At 38.0% G+C, this 14505-nt stretch overlaps 1 protein-coding gene across 1 annotated transcript in view; it reads right to left on the bottom strand.

Moving 5' to 3' along the window:
- The window catches only part of kcnip2 (Kv channel interacting protein 2), a 238699-nt gene that overhangs the window by 207335 nt on the left and 16859 nt on the right, over positions 1–14505 (bottom strand). The gene's annotated exons all lie outside the window — the stretch shown is intronic.

A 14505-nucleotide genomic window follows, 5' to 3' on the forward strand; every position in this document is an offset into this window, starting at 1 on the left:
TATCAGCGAGCTGTAATCCCCACATTATCAGTGTCCAGTAGTGGAATGTTGGGAGCAGAAGGAGCACAGCTCAATGACATCCCTGCTGGGAATTATAAAAACTAAAAAGCCGGAGCTGCTACATACACCCTATTCCCTATAGTACAGGATTTAGAACAACTTATAGTTTGCTGTTTTCCTTACTTGCCTTGCAAGGTAGTTTGTATTTTATAATATACCTCGTACAAATGAAGGCAACATTTTTTTCTTGCCAGCTCTTCTGTCAGTTATATTTTCCCTCCCCACCCCCACTTGACAAATACATAATCTAAGGATTATATAAGAAAATCCTATTTCTTATCAATATTGCTCTGCCCTATCTCTCCTGATGGTCAGGGAAGTGTTTACCTTATAATCAAGATGCTTTGACTAGTTGTACACAGTCTGTTCTATGAGGTGTTAGGGTGAAGACACATGGAGCTACTAGAAGCAGCTACTTTTTCACGGCTACTAAACACCAAAAAATACCCTGCCATATACAATACTGAGAATTGCCTCTGCTAAAACACATGTTGAGACAGTTATCAGTAAATTATCAGCATTGTCTATTTAAGTAGCCACTACAAGTAGCTGCTACTAGTAGCTCCATGTGTCTTCACCCTAACGTCAATCCCTGATGCAAATTACAAGGATTTTTATGATTCAGACAACTCTAATGGTGTGGGAAAATACGTTTTAGATCTAAAAGTGGTAATAAGATCATGATTGAACCCCCTTGGTCAGTCTATCTTTTTTAAACTTTGAAGACAGTGGGGGCCGTTTATAAACACTGGGCAAATTTGAAACTGGGAAGTTACCCATGGCAACCAATCAAAAGTTTGCATTTGCTGTTAGACCTGCAGCTGGCAAGAAAAATGTAATCAGTGATTGGTTGCTATAGGTTACTGCCCATGTACAAATTTGGTCTGTGTTTATAAATGAGTCCCAATGGGTCTTAAAGTGATACTGACACTAAAAAAGTACTCTTCAAAATAATAATATACTGTATATACATGTAAAGTTACCTATAAGTCATGTTGATTGTTTTTCACTGATATGTTTGCATTTGTAAGTTAAAATTGTTACTTGAATTTTGGACTCCTTCTGCACAAATATGGCAGCCCCCTCATAGAGAAACATGGGGGATTTGATGTATAATGTAAAAGCATTGGGCAAATACTTTTAAGGCAAAGTAACTATATAAATAACATGCAAAGACAATGTTATGATAGCTATAAATAGAGATATTTTAACCTTTAAAGAGCATTTCAGTTTCAGTCATCTAGTCTGACAAATTATACTGTAGATTGCAGTTTATGTAAGAGGTAAAAGGAGAATGGGGGGTGGATAGGCTGATCCCCATGAAACAATTCTACCCTTGATGCTTATGGTAAAGAGCAGAATTGCAATTCTTGTAATAAAATGTCATGTAGCACAAAATCTACCACTCACTATTGTGTAACATTGGTAAATGATTCCAAACAGCTTTGTGACTTCAAATGTTCCTTTTAATTAGACACTGTAAAGATGGGGAAACGGTTTCACCATGGCCATATAGAATTCAAATAAGATGAGATAAGTTGCACCCAACCCCTGACTCTTTGTTGATGGCAAACTGTTTCAGCCAATTAAAACAACTCTCTGCCACTTAATTACAGAAAGCTTGTTCATTAATGTCTACTGTTCTCGAATGGAAACGAATCCATTACTTCTTAATTGAATATCTCTCAGCGAAGCCCACTGTGTAGCCTGCAATGAGTGCTCTTCAAGATCAGATAAATTAAACGGAATAAGTTGAATCTGAATGCAGCGTAGACAGTAAAGATTAAATGCTTCTTGAACTGCTGCAATCACAGCTATAAGTGTGCAGCTTTTTTTATTAGCGCTGCTCTTTCATAAGAGTGAACACAGAGGAAGATTCTAAAAATGAATTGGCACAAACTGGAACTTACTGAGGCCATTTTACATGGAGATAACAAACCCTGAGTCCTTGACATAAGATAGCGGCTTATATGTGATATTTAATACAAAATAATGTTATTTTTACCTCTATACGCCGAGGCCCCATATGTCCTAAAGGGGTAATTCATCTAAAATGTAACTTTTAGCATGATATAGACAGTGATAGTCTGAGACAATCTGTAATTGGTCTTGATTTTTTTATTGTTTGTGTTTTTTTAATTATTTAGCCTTTTGTTCAACATGACTAAAATAATTACATACATATAGAATTTGTTATATATTTATATGTACACGTAGACTGTGATTTATTAATGGGGAAGAAAGTAAAAACCTATTCAAAGGACATTATAAAAAATGATGGTGTTTTTATAACATCTCATTAAGTGATTAATTGCATCTCATTTTCCACAGACACTGTAACATTTATTTTACCATTCTTTGCAGTGACTGGTGATGTTATCTTCCTTGTGCACAATGGTAAATAGAGCAGAATTGAAATAAGTCTGCATGCAAAGAGGTACAAATAGCTCCACAGATGTTAACGTCTTCTCTATCATTCTCCAACACTTTCTTGATCAAGAAAAACCCTTCTAATATTTAATAGCCCAAAATACATTTTAAAATGCAACTTCCCTTTAAATAACTTAAGGTCGTCTTGTAGTGTGGGAACGACAAAATAGTCAAATATCCTTTGAAGGCCCTTCTTAAATATGTTCTCATCCTACCCCTTTGCCTGCAATCTCTGTGTTTTAATGCATGATTAATGTTTCAAAGAAACTGTAGCGTTACTATGTTCAACGTAATGGAATTACTGAGAGAACTGAGAGAGTCCCATAACCTCCTCATATTTTTATTCCAGGCTGCTAAGATATACTGTATGCTTGATAAAGGGTCCAGTGGGGACCAAAACATTGCCTTGTTTGTATCTACTGTACATGTGGAGTCATGAAAAGCACTTTGAACCACTAAACTTTGAGATATACTGTGTAGCTACTTTTCTGAGGAGAGAGGTAGCACCCAGTTAAAAAACCCTACTTCAACACAAATATGTGTGAAATAGGCTAACTCAGTACAGGTAGTACTAATCTTCCAACCATAACCACCTTTAGGATGGCTCTACAAAGAATGCTATGGTTGGGCAGTTTGGTTTTGTTCAGGAGAGTTCAAACCAGTATGGGCTCATAAGGCAACATTTTCAACAGACATTCCTGCAATCACATTAGATTACATTATGTCGATCCTAACTTTCGGTTTAAGCCGTCTACAAACATTAACGTGGGAGGTCATCAGCCTAGAAGTGGCAGGGATCTCCATATTTCCCACCCACACGTGAAAAAATCACATATGATTCACTTAACTGAATTCATCAAACAAACAGATTGCAAAGGAACTGACAGCCTGTAGTTAATAAAGACTGTCTGCTACTAACCCATATTTATCCCACTCTATCAGTCTAGTTTGAATAGGGAATTGTAAAATGTTATTTTGAACCAATAACCAGGTCCCACCACAAAAACACCAGTATGTGCATCTTCTCTTTGTAGTTGCCTGTAAATATCAATTCTCAGGTTGTGGTAATGTGTGGCTTCAAAAAGAATAAAAGACTAATTTTGTTTCCATTCATGTTGTGTAAGACTGGTAAATTTTTTTAGCTCACTTTAGTCACTTTTATAGCATTGGTGTTTTAGCTTTGAGATTTACCAGTTGTGGGTAATTTACTGATGGCCTGAAGGCAGGCAAGTGATTGGCAGACTATGATTCAGATAATAGATGTCAATGGGCATGAGCTGGCATTATAAAGTATGAGTACAGTAATGTGACTAGAGGCAGTAGTTGTATGCTATATGCTCCCTCCAGCATTAATAATGTGGGACAGTAACAATAATTAGTATCATTTGCTTTTGAAATCTATACATTTTATAGTACAATCCCTTTATATTCAATTTTGGCTATTGTATAAATGCGGTATATATGCTATCTTTTGTTAAGACCTCATGCAATGTGGGTTCAATATATTATTTTTATTATTGAAAAATGACTTTCAGATATGATACAAAATATTAAATGCAAATATGTCAGAGACAATACTATTTCCATTCTATATAATGAATTCTAGCTAAAAGCAATAATGTTTACAGAAAAGGATGATACTGTATCACCAAGAGCAATACATACGCTCCACAGGTTGTATGAGCACATAGAAATGGTTGGGACAGGGTGGACACTTCTGGATTTGAGTGGAGCTGGGAAGTAGAAAGAAGTTTAAAAATGACAGAAGACAAAACAGTCCCTGGCACTAGTGGAAGAGTTAAAAAACAAAGGTTTCTGTAGGAGGCAAATGAAAGTTGCCACATTTTGAGCTAACAAGCAACTAGAAACCCTACAGATGTTGTTGCACAACTCACAGAATCCCACCAACATCTGAAGGACGTTCAACATGTAGAGGGGTCTTCACTGATCAAATATGCCAAGTAGAAATGCCTTACTCAAGGGTTTTTTTTTGTGGATTAGTTTATGGAGATTAAAATGTGCAATAAAATCTCTTCTATCTCCAAAATCCAAACTTCTGATGTTGACACATTCCAGCTGCTTTTGAGTTGTAAAATACGCTGGAAATCAAGTTCTTGAATAATTAGTCATTAATTAACATTTACAAATAGTTCTGTCATTTATTTCCCTAAGTACATGTTTCATTTATTTAGCAAAGCAGAAGGAATCGAATACCAAGACCAAGAGAGTATTTGCCATCCCACATTGCCTGTGGCAGTTAAAGAGTTAGCAAATGTTATTCTTATGTTACCAGATTTGTTACGTGTTAAACATTCCAACTGTCTTTTTTTTTCCTTACAATTCTGCACCTTCTTTTATTCTATTGATTTCATTGGCTCTCTCAGCATATTGTATTTTTCTGGTGGTTTTTCATAAGAACTTTGTCAACATAATTTTCATATGACAATGTAATGTCTTTAAAAAAGATTCAGCACCCATGTTTAAGATACTGAGCTAGATATAATAAGTTATGAAAATATGTCAGTATTACTACTGCATTGGACTCTGGTGTATTATTGGAGTTCGTTAATGAGTACATGTTGAGGCATCGCCCTGAAGCAGTGTGGTCCCTCCAGTTTTTTTTCCAGTTATATACTAATGTAATTCACTGTGGCGCTTGAGTAATTAACAGCGAAAGGGCGCAGGGAGTGGTATAATGGTTGTAAAATGCTATAAAGTAGGTATAAAGGAAAATGAAAGCCCCCCGCTCAAGGCATGTATTTCTTGTTCAATGCATATGGTTGCTGTTGTACTTCTCTGATGCTTATGACCACTGGTCTCATCAGAAGTGGCAATTGGTTGCTGCTGGTGTGACCTTCCTCCTCCCTTCCTTCTTTAGCCTGAGTCCCAATGTCAGACTGGCTCATCAGGAAACCAGGAAAACTCCCGGAGGGCCCTCATTCTCACCCAACCATTTGTCTTATATGCCTATACCATGGCCATTTCTATAAGAGAACGAAGAGAAGAAATGGAGAGTAGGATTGATGATAATATGTAAGAAGTGATTAAGAGAATAAAGAAAAGAAAAATGAGGTGTTCTGTCAGGCCCCTGGCACCCCAGTCTGGCACAGCTGAGCCCGCTCTGTGTCCCACCCTGGGCTGCTAGCTAATGGTGTGCATGGGCTTATTTTGGCAGGTGTATAATGTCACCAGGGGATGTCAGTGTGAAACTCCTTAGGTAGATTATTGGAAGTGCAGGGTTCTTTTGTGACACATACTGTATCTGAAGCTTGCATTTAATGTCCAACAAAGATGGAAAATAAATCAAAGTTATAAATAGGATATATTTTCAGAAAATTATGGAACAGATACAGCTTGAAGTAATTGTCTTCCAAAGTAAGCGGAACCCTTTCACCACCATTTCTCGCTACATTCATTTCTTAATGCTATCAGTAAATCTGAAAATAACTCACCGTAGCTCCTGCTTTCACTGTTCATGTTAGGAGGAGCACAAAGTCACAATCCACAGGTTCAACTGCTGCTAGTACCAAACTACTGACTAGCTCACACATACGATTTCTAAATGGCAAGATCACTGGCAGCTTGAAAGCTTTGTACATTCCTTAGATCTATCCTTCCTGTCAATCACAAATACTTAAGCCGCTCTTGGTACTCAATATAAGAGAACTCAACTGTCTTACTCCACAACAATCCCCAGTTATAAAAGAGAAACAGTGCAGGGATTTACACTCTCTTCCCAGGGATTCAAACAGTATCCAGAAATGTCACATTCAGCAGCCATGTGAGATGCGTGAGAGATATAACAGCAACCATATTTAATATTAATGAGCGGTGAGAAATGAATATTTCAGCCATTATAATTGCCAGCCTCCATGTAAGTACATTTTCTGCCCATAAAACTGCTCGTCAAACATTTCCTAACGTATCTATGATGTTTCAGAATCACATTTTTGTACTATATAGTCCTCACCTAATGCAGAGATGTGTGTATATATATATATATATATATATATTTAACTCTTCATAGTAGAATTCTGTGGTATAGTTTTAATGGCTCAGAACCCGCTAAAACCAGAAATATTTTGACAGTTCTTCTAGAGATAGATGTTAGAGAAACTGTATCACTCCTCTCACCTCATTATTCTTGTATGTAAATGATACTGAACATGTTATATGTGTGACTTACTAGGTGTCTAAATACATAATCATCTATAGCCTAATGGCCTCCAGGCAAACCTGATGCTCTTCATAATGTTACAGAAGAGGATGACATCTTGAATCCAGAAGATCCAGCAACCCATGGATGCAATGGGGCATAATTTTAGGATCGGAAATTCTCAGTTTTAAAATAAAATGTTTTGCAATTTTGCCTTCAAGTTTGTCAGTTCCTATACATGTCAGCACAACTTCAGTCATTGTTTTCATACTTGCTCCTATTTAGCAACAAGTTGAATCTCCTTTTCAACTGGAATATCACTGAAATGTGATTGCCAGCTCATACAGAACTATTTTGGGCAAAAACAAAAGAACTAATGGATGTTTTAATAGTCTATAATTACGTAAAAAGTTTTTTAGAATGCTATTAAATTAATGGGAATATATGGGATTTATGTCAAAGTTTACTGCTAATTAAGTCAACTTTCCTTGGGCCAGGTTGGAGCTGCAGAGTGCCATTGAGCCCTATGGGAGACTTTCCTTGGGCCGGGTTGGAAAAGAGGAGAAAGAAAGAGAAGGAAAGAGTGCCATTGAGCCCTATGGGAGACTTTCCTTGGGCCAGGTTGGAAAAGAGGAGAAAGAAAGAGAAGGAAAGAGTGCCATTGAGCCCTATGGGAGACTTTCCTTGGGCCAGGTTGGAGCTGCAGAGTGCCATTGAGCCCTATGGGAGACTTTCCTTGGGCCGGGTTGGAGCTGCAGAGTGCCATTGAGCCCTATGGGAGACTTTCCTTGGGTCAGGTTGGAGCTGCAGAGTGCCATTGAGCCCTATGGGAGACTTTCCTTGGGTCAGGTTGGAGCTGCAGAGTGCCATTGAGCCCTATGGGAGGCTTTCCTTGGGCCAGGTTGGAGCTGCAGAGTGCCATTGAGCCCTATGGGAGACTTTCCTTGGGCCAGGTTGGAGCTGCAGAGTGCCATTGAGCCCTATGGGAGACTTTCCTTGGGCCAGGTTGGAGCTGCAGAGTGCCATTGAGCCCTATGGGAGACTTTCCTTGGGCCGGGTTGGAGCTGCAGAGTGCCATTGAGCCCTATGGGAGACTTTCCTTGGGCCAGGTTGGAGCTGCAGAGTGCCATTGAGCCCTATGGGAGACTTTCCTTGGGTCAGGTTGGAGCTGCAGAGTGCCATTGAGTCCTATGGGAGACTTTCCTTGGGCCAGGTTGGAGCTGCAGAGTGCCATTGAGCCCTATGGGAGACTTTCCTTGGGCCGGGTTGGAGCTGCAGAGTGCCATTGAGCCCTATGGGAGACTTTCCTTGGGCCAGGTTGGAGCTGCAGAGTGCCATTGAGCCCTATGGGAGACTTTCCTTGGGCCGGGTTGGAGCTGCAGAGTGCCATTGAGCCCTATGGGAGGCTTCCAAAATCATGCAAAGTCGGAAAGGTTTGCCCGCCGTTTACGAGCGCTCAATACGAAAAGGTCGGGACAATTCGCGAAAGTTGTAACGGCTACAAGAAAGTCACGACGGTGACGAAAAAATCGCAAAAAATACGAAAAAGTCGCAAAATGTTCGTTTCCAATCCAATTTTTTCCCATTCGGGATTCGGATTCGTGGATTAGTAAATCTGCCCCTATGTATCACTATTTAGGTTTAGAGCCAGTTTTGCACTCATTGGTGCACTCACTGAACTGGCATAACATGGTCTCATTTACTAACAGTGGCTCAACCAGTTCAACCAAACTGGAAATTAAATTGCTGTTACTGTAATGCCAGTTGCCCTTGTATAAATACTGATTTGCCGTTCTGGGGAATGCTCTTTGGATGTTTCCTGCTATGTAATATTGTTATTCCCTTCTTTTGCAATTGTGAGAATACAGCAGAAGGATGTAATTATCTTTGCAGAGCAATGAGCCTTTTCCTTTGAACTCACACTTGATGCTTAGCAGCAAATAGTATGAGACAAATACTGGAAAGTGTGCGTGTAACCCTGAGTAACTGGCTCTGCTGTACAGATATCATTTCTGGCTGATGTTACAGAAAGTCAGTGTGGGCAACTAAGCGTGCCGCTGCCACCGCCGCTACTAGATCTGACGTACTCATCATGCATTACAGAACAAGGTACATAATATCAAATGCATTCTGTGGGCCTTTTAATATAGGATGCTAATTGGGTATGAAAATGTAAGATTCTCTTTGTTCTTCTATTTGTGAATCAGATTGCTTACTTAAAGGGCATATTTGGCATTAAATATGTTATAGATGGAACTATTCTAAGCAGCTTTTCAACCAGAAATACTACAGGTATGGGATCTGTTATCCGCAAACCTGTTATCCAGAAAGCTCTGAAGACCATCTCCCATAGACTCCATTTTAAGCAAATAACTAATCATTTTTAGAAATTATTTCCTTTTTGTCTGTAATAATAAAATAGTTCCTTGTACTTGATCCCAACTAAGATATAATTAATCCTTATTGGGGCAAAACAATCCTATTGGGTTTCATCAATGTTCAAATAAATTTTCAGTAGGGTTAAGATCCCCCATGTGGAAAACCCCAGGTCCCGAGCATTCTGGATAACAGAACCTATATTTGTATCTGGTTGTTGAGGTCATGGATATGGCCAACCAAAACTTCTCATTTTTTTGCTGTTTGCACTTTCATACCGTCCCACTAACAACTGCACAACAACAATAAAAAATGTTAACACCACAAAAGTATAAAATTAAGTCCTACTCCTATTCCTTATAATAAACTTCACTAAGGGAAACTGGAATGTTTGCTTATTTAATAAAAAAAATTACAAGCTAAATAAAGAAACATTAAAGAAAATCTCGAATTGAAAAAATGCCTTGAATTTTACCCAGGAAAACTCCCATGGACTTCTACATGATCTTACAAGCTTTTAGGTGCTGAAGTTTTACATTCAAGTGTTTCCATTTATTTGTGCTTAATAAATACCAAACAGTTGAGTTTTTGAAAATAGAATTCAAACTTTTTTTGTGCAAAACAATTCAAATCATGACAAACATTCACATTCCATGGAATGGTGTCCAAAAAGACAGAACCAATTGTTCCCTTCCTTTTATATATATTAGGGAACAGGAACTATCCTCACTCCCCCCAGTTCTAAAGCAACACATCCCTCACCCAGGGCATAGGTTCCTGACAGTAGGGATGGTTAATGCCTTCCACTGGTCAGAGACTAATGTGAGTGATATATAAGCTCTATAGAGTGCCATGGAATATTTTGAAACTAAAATGAAGAATGAGAATCATATGGGATGATAACAAGTTTCTGGACTGAGTACCATAGAATTTATTTTCTCATCTTAACACTTGTGCACAGAAAATAGTTTTTAAAATTATATTCTCAAAAAAAAAAAGAAAAGAAAAGGAGGTTAATGGGATTGGATGGTTTTAGTATCCCTTCAATACACTCTGTAATGTTAAAATCATATGATGAAGAGTCAGATAGCTGGGGACTTCACATACCGCTCTGTGAATGCAGTGTTGATGGAGTTGACCTAGCCCTGTTCAGGCTGCCAATCACAAAGAGAACAATAGGTAAATAATTACATGCTTCAAAGCTGTGACAGGAGAAGAATAATGTACTCAGTTCAAAAATGCCTTGCATTCACATTCAGCCAGCAGTGAGTGTTGCATTAAATTCACATGTATACAGATTCTGTTTATCTAAGGACGTACGTATAAACCAACATTTCATCTGTCACACTAAATGCTTATATAAAAGGCTTTCTGAAAGGATGTTCCATCATTTCAACCAAGGCCACTTACAGAGCTACTTATGGAACAATGGGATCTGCTCTTACACTAAGGAACAAAAGGCAACGTAAAAAGATCTATTGTGTGTATATGTTTAACTAAGGCCACTTTCAGGAATAAAAGTTGCTAACAACAGATAAACAGGGCAAGTTAAACAAACTCAGTGTTTCGTTCACGAGCGGAGAAACAAGATAGAGGAGCAGCAGCTGTAGGTGGTTTTTGTTCATAGAAAGCACTGGATATGGTTGCAGTCAAGAAGCCTGAATTGAACTGAATTACTTCAGGCAAAGAAGTATGGCATCCCATTAAGAAAAAGGAGTTTTATTCACTATAAAGTTAACTTTTAGTAAGTAAGCAACTTTTCAATTGGTCTTTGTTTTTTTTTAATTTGTTTAAGTTTCTGAATTTTCTTCCTCTTCTACCTCTTCCAGCCAATTTATTCATATTGTAACTTTTTATTTCTTTCTTTATATTTAGGTCCCCTACTATTTATCTTCCAGTCTTTTATTAAAATCACAGCCTATCTGGACTCACTACTAAGCCTACCTAAAGTACTCTCCCATATCAGGGATCATGGGCAGATATGCACAACACAATTGAGACGTAAGTGGAGACAGTAGATGCAATTTTAATTAAATGTTTGCCACAATTAGTTGATTAAAATGTAATTTAAAAAACAAAATTAATTAAAACCTAAAATTGACTACATTTAAATAGGGTAGCTCCCATAGTATGTTATAGAATGGCGAATTCTTAGCAACATATCAATTGGTCTTCATTTTGTATAGCTTTTTAGTTATTTGCCTTCTTCTTCTGACTTTGCAGCTTTCTAATAGGGTCACTGAACCTGGCAGCCAAAAAACTATTGTTCTTTGAGGCTGCAATTTTATTATTATGGTTACTTTTTTGTTATCGTTCTGTTCAGGCCTTTACCTTTCATCTTCCAGTGTCTCATTAAAACACAGGTCCTGGTCAGTGTCAGATTGAGCCATGGGATACGAGGAAAACTCCCTGGAGTCAAGGGGCCCTTCTGCTCACCCAATCATTTGCCTTGTATGCCTCTACCATGGCAATGGATAGAAGGATAGATTATGTTAGGAGAAATGATAAAGAAAATAAAGAAAGTGAGTGAAGAGAGAAGGAAAAATATTTTGGTGAGTAGGTGGTCAAAGGTTTTCTAGTGAACCCGCGGACCCCAATCCAACACTGGTTCTGTAATTTACACACTAAACCTAAAGAACTATGCCACACAGAGACCACAGGACTCTATAGATGTACACATTGTAGTTGTGGCATAGTAGGCAGAACAGATGCATGCTGGTCCAGTATGGAAAATTTCAAGGTTGGTAGCACATAGATGATAATACATTATGGGGCATATTTATTAACATTGGAGACAAACATCACAGGTAATTTTGCCCATGTTGTTTGTCTCCGGTATTAATAAATACACCCCTATTTGTGCATTTTTAATGCTGTACCTTCTTAATAACTGACTTTGCTATAAGTAGGATTATTATAGTTGCTCTAACATCAGATAGACTTTTTCTAATAATGAATCAAATCCTAATAAAGCTGAATGCTTCAATATAATTCCTTTTTTGAATGAAACCAGGAGAAACTGAATGATAATGGCATAGTTATATCCAATGTATTTTCAAGCTGCAGAGTTCATGTTCACATATGTACAGCCTCGCTGTGAAAGCAATTATTTTATAAACCATTCACAGTGCTGCCGATTTTTCCAAGCCACTCTCATTAAACAGCACAGTGGTGTTTTGGGTTTTTTATAACCGAAAAATAATATAAAATCAGTCACCCTAAACGATTGTTGAATGAAGCTATTGTTGGCATTGAAGATGTGATCTATTTTTACTATATATATATATATATATATATATATATATATATATATATATAATTTATTTAGCTAATTAATAATTGCTGCTGGGGTAAGGTGTCCAAGAGAAAATATAAAGCACTGCAATGGCAGTTTATGGCAGCTATCAAGTAACCCCCTAGACTTGCACATGAGATAATTGCACCCTGGTCTTCAGCATTTAGCTGCTCAGTGGCCCATTAAAGGGTTACTACATTTCAGCCATTTTTACTGAAATGAAGAGAAGTGATGTCACTTGAGAGATGACATTAAAAAAATCTATTGTTTGCAGATACCAAACAAGCTTTTTACAAATTTCCATTAAAGGCCAATGTTTCATTGCAGTTAACAGATTCATTATTCTTTTACGTACTCGTGAGAGCAACCATTTATGGCAGATCCCTCTCAGAGATGAAAAGAACTATGCTTTATAGTTATATATAGTTATAAAATTAATAATAGGGAATCTCTCCCTTTTTTCTATTAAAATTGTGTCTTGTTTAGCACATCATTTTTTTTCTTCATGCCCATTTTTCTTTAATAGACACACTACCTTTTTTTCTACTTCTTGGGCCAGTGATATCTGAGGTGTCTGAGGGTGGCCATACACTATAAAATCTGCTTGTTTGGCAAGGTCGCCAAATGAGTGACTCTTTCCACCAATACAGTGAGAAATTTTGGAGTAATCTGGTCATTTGGCCCTCAGCACAAACAATTAAATTACAATGAGGGGTATGGACTTGCTGGAGTGAGGACCACATCAATAAGCCAATGTGGTCCCTGGTCCGACGGGAAAATCAAATCTTCCAATCAACATGTGCCCAATTTTAGGCCAGAGATTGGTCAGGTAGGACTGTCGGAGGTCCCCATATATGGGCAGATAACCTGCTGAATCGGTGTGAAGGACTCTAATCCGCAGCTTAAATATTCTACTCATGGCAACCTTGAGCGTAAGGTTTCTCTGGTCTTGTCAGTGTGGGTTTGAGAATCCATGTCTTGCATTATGTGTGTTTAGGTATGTAAAATGTATATGTTGCTAAGATTTAATCTGGAGGAGAAGGATTAGGAGGACAATGTCCATGGACATATTTCAGAACTTGATGGCTTATTTACTAACAGGAGGTGCAGGGCAAAGCGCAATATTTGGTTTATTAAAAAAAAGGAGTACTTAATTGATACGCCCTTCTCTTTACTTGCACCTTACACTAAAATACTAGTTTCAAGGCACACAATACAGGGTACATGGATGCATGGGTACCTACCTTTTTTGTGTGCCAGTCCAACATCACAGACCCAAAAGGGAAGGGGACTTACTGCAATTTATGTGCTTGATGCCTTCTACATCAACCAATGAGATCAAAGCCCTGCCTGTTTCTATTAAGGGAGTGCCCAGGTGCTATGTTTGGAAGAAACTGGCAGCATGGGAGCTTTTTTTCTCTTATGTAAAAGAGCTTTTCTATATCAAAAATGCTGGCCACGGCACTCACTTAGATGGCCCCATTCTGCACTGGTCTTTGTAAGGAACTTTCAGTACAGTTCTGGCTGAGCTCTGCCATTCTTTATCATCAGAGCAAACCAAAAGCCAAACACTTCAGAGTCCATAATCTACCCGTGTCCTCTACAGACCAGACAGCTAAATATGGCTTATCCAAATATACAGTATTTGAAAAAGAAACTCTGAATAGAGGTGTTCCAGAGACAGAATTTGCCTTAATGGGAGAAGATTTTGCTTTTGTTTTTTTTCCTTATTATGACGAATGAATTATGATTTCAACCTGATCTTTGTATCCCTTCAAGCCTCATCCATCTGCTGTGAATGATGGCTGATATTTTTTATTAGAAAATGGCACCATGGAAATGATTTTTGTGGATTAAATAAGAACTGACAGTAATCAGAGGGAAAGCGCTGTAGTGCGTTATTGGAATATTATTCTCCTCATCAATATTTAATAGGCAAACCTCCATACCCTGGTGTAAACTGCCTATTAGAGGAAAAGAGGAGCCAAAATGATGTTCACAGTTTCATTAGTCGCTTGTTGAATCAGGCACATAGTGGAAAGCGCCAGCTGCTTTGAAACAATTATTACTGTTTAAAGGACAACTGAAACACAGAAAAAAAGAACCTTTATAACAGACATGTCTCAAATGACACAGATGAAAAAAGGCAATACATAATTTTTTGGGGTACATTACATGGAAACCCCCT

Source organism: Xenopus tropicalis, chromosome 7 (genome assembly GCF_000004195.4).
Source record: "Xenopus tropicalis strain Nigerian chromosome 7, UCB_Xtro_10.0, whole genome shotgun sequence".
NCBI lineage: Eukaryota > Metazoa > Chordata > Amphibia > Anura > Pipidae > Xenopus > Xenopus tropicalis.